Genomic DNA, 6182 nt, shown 5'->3' with positions numbered 1-6182 from the left:
AGAGTGGACTGAGAGGACATAGAATGGACTGAGACCACATAGAGAGGACTTAGAGGACAGAGAGTGGACTGAGAGCACATAGAGTGGACTGAGAGCACATAGCGTGGACTGAGAGCACATAGAGTGGACTGAGAGTACATAGAGTGGACTGAGAGGACAGAGAGTGGACTGAGAGATCAGGGACTGAACTCAGAGTAAAGAGAGTGGACTTAGAGGACAGTGAGTGGACTAAGAGGACATAGAGTGGACTGAGACAACAGAGAGTGGACTGAGAGCACATAAAGTGGACTGAGAGGACATAGAGTGGACTGAGAGGAGAGTGGACTGAGAGCACATAGAGTGGACTAAGAGGACATACAGTGGACTAAGAGGACATAGAGTGGACTGAGAGAACTTTGAGTTGACTGAGAGCACATAGAGTGGACTCCGAGGACATAGAGTGTACTAGAGGACAGAGAGTGGACTGAGAGCACATAGAGTGGACTGAGAGTACATAGAGTGGACTGAGATGACAGAGAGGGGACTGAGAATTCAGAGAGTGGACTCAGAGGTCAGAGAGTGGACTGAGAGTTCAAAGAGTGGACTCAGAGGACATAGAGTGGACTGAGAGTCCAGAGAGTGGAATCAGAGGACAGGGAGTGGACTGAAAGGCCAGACAGTGGACTGCGAGGACATAGATAGGACTAAGATTTGAGAGATTGGACTGAGTGGAGACAGATTGGACTGAGATGAGAGAGAGAGGACAGAGTGGACTGAGAGAACATAGAGTTGACGGAGAGTTCAGAGTGTGGAATATGAGTACAGAGAGTGTCCCTACAATTTTACGGCACACTGCTTTTAAAATATATCACTTATCAGGCTAATAGTTCTGTATGTAGCTCAGTTGGTAGAGCAGCTGAAAACGGACTGGAAAGTCCGGGATTCGATGCCAGCTGGTGACAGAATTCTTTCTCGTTGCCAAACTTTCAGAACGGCCCCGAGATTCACTCAGCCTCCTATAAAATTGAGGACCGTGTCTTTCCCCGGTGTCAAAGTTGGTCAGAGCGTGATGCCGACCACACCACCTCATTCTAGTGCCGAGGTCATGGAAATCATGTGGCTCTACCTCCATCCCCCCCCCCCAAGTGCCTTCATGGCATGTTACGGGGATACCTTTGCCTTTTTACTGTACATAACTCTCCCCTCGCTTGGAAAGGAATAGTTTTGTATTGTGGCCTGCGCTACTGAAACTGCAACATATTTGTGTGCACTTGTAAAGTATCTCGTGTAGGGCCACGTTTAGTAGCGAGCTGGACTCCGTAGTCCTGATTATGACGTAATCGCGATAAGCGAGTTATATTAACAACATCTACGAACGCTGGTACCAGCGTACGAAAAACATTTGTTCTATATACATGCGCAGCACAAGTTATATTATAATTCCGATAGGGAGAACAAGATTTCGCTGTATGGATGTAGTAGCAAGTCTTTATTTATGATAATAAGCTCATTCCCAAGTGTTGTATACTGCACACATTCCTTACGACGTTCTTGAACGTTGAGGATATGTAAATTACGAATATAGACATAGACTATCCAAGCTGAGTATTGTGTGAATTAGCAGTTAAATGCCATTTATTACATTCTTGAAAATTATATATTATATGGATCATAAGAGGAGACAAAGAGGAAAGCAGAAAATAGGAAAGACTGTAGAATGATGGGTGTGCACTGAAAGACCTACTCTTGGACAGAACGCTATGAATGCATATATATATATATATATATATATATATATATATATATATATATATATATACGGGGCATAATTTCAGGTATGTATTTCCCACATGTAGACAATCAAAATAGTTCATTACAACATGTGTCCGGAGATGGTTTATTTCCGAGTTATGGCCTTCACAACATTGAAATTCACCGGAACGTTTTCTTTCCGCAGGTCGTTGCCGTTAAAGGAGACATTAAGAGGGCACTCTGACAGTTCATTCCGAGGCGAAGGTTACATTCAGTGTTGAGTAGGCGTTAGACTGTGCGGCATGTATTCAAGTCAAGAGCTGTCAGAGATACACTTCATGTACGGTAAGGCGGACGGCAATGCTGCGCTGGCTCGTCGTTTGTACCAGGAGAGGTACCCACAGCGACAATGTCCAGATCGGAAGACATTTGTACGTCTCCATTACCGTCTGTGCGAGTATGGAAAATTTAACTCTCCTGGTTTGGGAAGGGGACGACCAAGATCTACAACTCCAGAAATACAGGAAGAGATTCTGGAGGCTGTGAACATGACTCCTATCAGCACACTAAGGGTAGCGTTGCACGTCAATGTTCCTCATACGACTGTCTGGAGACTGTTGAAAGAGTATCAATTGTATCCTTATCATTTGCAACATGTACAGGCCCTGTCACCAGCAGATTACCCTGCACGAGTTAGGTTCTGTCAATGGTTCTTGTAGCAGTGTGGTGTAAGTCCGAACTTTCCTGCCTTAGTATTATTTACAGATGAAGCACAGTTCACACGAGATGGCATAACAAATTTCCACAATCAGCATGTATGGGCGTATGAAAACCCACGTGCAACTGTTCCATCTCATCACCAGCTGCGGTTCTCCCTCAACATGTGGGCCGGTATCATTGGTGATCGATTAGTTGGACCCCATGTACTTGTAAACAGACTTACGGGGCAGGCGTACACAAACTTCCTGGAAAACACCATACCTCATGTTTTAGAAGACACTCCACTGATCAATCGTCAACACATTCACTTCTTGCATGATGGCGCTCCTGCACACTTCAGTCGTACGGCTCGCCGGTACTTGGATCGAAGGTTTCCTGATCGATGGATAGGTAGAGGTGGCCAATTGCTTGGCCTCCACGCTCACCTGATCTGAACCCTCTCGATTTCTACTTGTGGGGCCATTTAAAATCATTGGTTTATTCGTCTCCGGTGCCTGATTTGGAATCCCTTCGGAATCGAATTGTGGCATGTTCTGAGGAAATACGCAATACTCCTGGAGTTTGGGATCGTGTTCGCAGGTCAATGAGACATCGATATGAGGTCTGTATTCAAGCAGGAGTTGGACATTTTGAACATCTTGTGTAATGACAACGACCTGCGGAAAGAAAAACGTTCCGGTGAATTTCAATGTTGTGAAGGCCATAACTCGGAAATGAAGCATTTCCGGACACATGTTGTAATGAACTATTTTGATTGTCTACATGTGGGAAATACATACCTGAAATTATGCCCCGTATTTTTTAAACACCCTGTATTACGTTATAATATAATTATATTCGGCTTGCTCATAGGTGCTCGAGGGACTATACCAGCTTATTTCGAAGAATTTCGACGGTTATTTGCTCTGCCAGCATATCTCAGAGAAGACGTGATAACAGTGTTAAAAAAATCCCGTCAAATCCTGATTAATCACATGGTGCCGCATTAATAGCAATCGCAATTTTTCATGCCCTTATCTTTGTTCATTTTTAAATTTAATTATTTGTGTTTACTTAATATAATAATAATAATAATAATAATAATCCGTGAAAGCTCAGACCGACTAGCCTGCTGCTGGCCTCATGCTCACATGCCGAAACAGAGGTGGACGACCATCCAACCAGAATGGAGGTGTTGTGTGGTTAGCACGGTGATTCCCCCAGCTGTTATACCTGGCTTTCGCAACCGGATTTCGTTAGCTATCGTAGCTCCCCAAGTGCATCACGATGCTGGGTGAGCACCGGTCCCATACACTGGCCGAAACTTCATGAGAAAATTTCTTCCCCCATGAGGACTCGAACCAGCGCGCATTCTGTAACGCGAGTCCTAGGCAGGATGCCTTAGACCACTACGCCACGGCGCAGGGCTTCACAGTCTGATAGTGTGACGATTAACATCGGTGACTGACGGCTGTTTTTCCTCCTTGAACACAAAACTGCACGCATTGTATTCTTCACCTGACATAATTAGGAACATTAAATCCAGACGTTTGAGATGGGCAGGGCATGTAGCACGTATGGGCGAATCCAGAAATGCATATAGAGTGTTAGTTGGGAGGCCGGAGGGAAAAAGACCTTTAGGGAAGCCGAGACGTAGATGGGAAGATAATATTAAAATGGATTTGAGGGAGGTGGGATATGATGGTAGAGACTGGATTAATCTTGCTCAGGATAGGGACCAATGGCGGGTTTACTCGTATGTGAGGGCGGCAATGAACCTCCGGGTTCCTTAAACGCCAGTAAGTAAGTAAGTAAGTAAGTTGACACAGTTCCTAAGTATTGTTGCAAAAATTGACCAGGTCCATCTCTTGTTTGTAATGAATGATTCGGTGACAGCTTTGAAATAAAACATTAACATTCCTACTGTAGTTTGTATTACCGCTGCCTTAGACCAAAGAATGTAGTTTTAGAAAAATATACAGTACACGCCTGCTTTTCAACATAATTGAGTGATGTTAGTGAATAATTTTGGGCACACAACTCCGGACAAAATACGTATTGTCACTAGCCTAGCTCAGACAACAGGTGCGTTTACCTGCTGTTCCGGACCTGCGACCGCACCTGGGTTACATTTCCGCTTGGGCTCATCACTACTTGGAATTTTTCCGAAGTTTTCCCCAACTGTATATGAAAATTAGGTAATCTATGGTGAATCCTCGGCCTCATCTCACTACATACCATCTAGCTACCACCAATTTCATTGACGCTAAATAACCCGGTAGCTGATACAGCGTTGTTAAATAACATAGAGCTACAGAGCGTTCGAAGTTTAGGAAATACTATTGGGTATATGTCCCGCGCCGTGGCGTCGCGGTCTAAGGCATCCCGCCTAGGACTCGCGTTACGGAATGCGCGCTGGTTCGAGTCCTCATGGGGGAAGAAATTTTCTCATGAAATTTCGGCCAGTGTATGGGACCGGTGCCCACCCAGCATCGTGATGCACTTGGGGAGCTACGATAGGTAGCGAAATCCGGTTGCGAATACCAGCTATAACGGCTGGGGAGATCATCGTGCTAACCACACGATACCTCCATTCTGTTTGGATGATCGTCCACCTCTGCTTCGGCATGTGGGCGTGAGGCCAGCAGCCGGCTGGTCGGTCTAGGCCCTTCACGGGCTGTAGCGCCACGGATTATTATTATTATTGGGTATATAGGCGTCTCCTTAGCTGACATCCTCTTCTTTGTAATATAACTAAAATAAGTTATTTGCGTATTTTATAACGTTTATAATATTATCACTGTCCACTGTAGTATATACAGTCACGAAGCTCAATACGTAGGAAATATGCATCCATAGATATTTACTGACCACTAGGATCGCTACTGTCGCCTCATCACATAGGCCTACAATGTGAAACAGTACCAAGGCTTCTATACTTTCAATAGATTATCTCGATTTCCAATAGCCAATCAAATAGCTAGTTGGCTGATGACGGGTGAAGAGTCCATGCTGATTGGTCCTTTATTTTCAATGATAAGTGTGCATTATAAAAATAATCGCCTCAAATAAAAACATCACAAGGAATATAAACCAAGTGTGTACGTATCATGGAATGAAATAAATACGTTGAAAATGTTTATTACCTTGTATGTAAAAGCTGTACTTGTCACTGCATTATTTTTCTGTATTTCTTAACAATTCGTCTGCTTTCAGTGTCTGACGTCCGTTTTCGTCTGCTAGTTTCCAGTCTTGTGTTCACATACTAGAGTCTATAAAGAACCTAGTTTTGACCGTACAATCAACAATAAAATTTCACGTGGAACGTTATGTACGAACATTGCCACATATTCTTTGGTTCTTTTTATAATATTCCGCCCCTTTTTAATCGTGTTCTTTCCATGAAACGCATTGTAGAATTTTTCAGTAATATTGAAAGTACTTAGCCATGCTGGTGTTGGCATGGTTAAACCTCCAAAAGATAGAATAATGTACTAAAATTTAAAGAGGGCCAAGATGGTGGTGTTTTTGTTTTAAATGGATGTTTATAAAAATCTAACATTGATTGATTTTAATATCTCATTCTAAAGTTTGGAAAAAGGGCCGTTAATGAAATGTCAACAACACGTTCATTTACAATAATCATTATAACTCAACAATGAATTGTCACTGGAGGCTATTATGATTAACCCACTGATTATGCCATAATGACAAAATGTCATAAATCGTTGATATAAAATCAATATAATGAG

The sequence above is a fragment of the Periplaneta americana genome, chromosome 10 (assembly GCF_040183065.1).
Source record: "Periplaneta americana isolate PAMFEO1 chromosome 10, P.americana_PAMFEO1_priV1, whole genome shotgun sequence".
NCBI lineage: Eukaryota > Metazoa > Arthropoda > Insecta > Blattodea > Blattidae > Periplaneta > Periplaneta americana.
Note: the sequence above shows the minus strand (reverse complement) of the source record.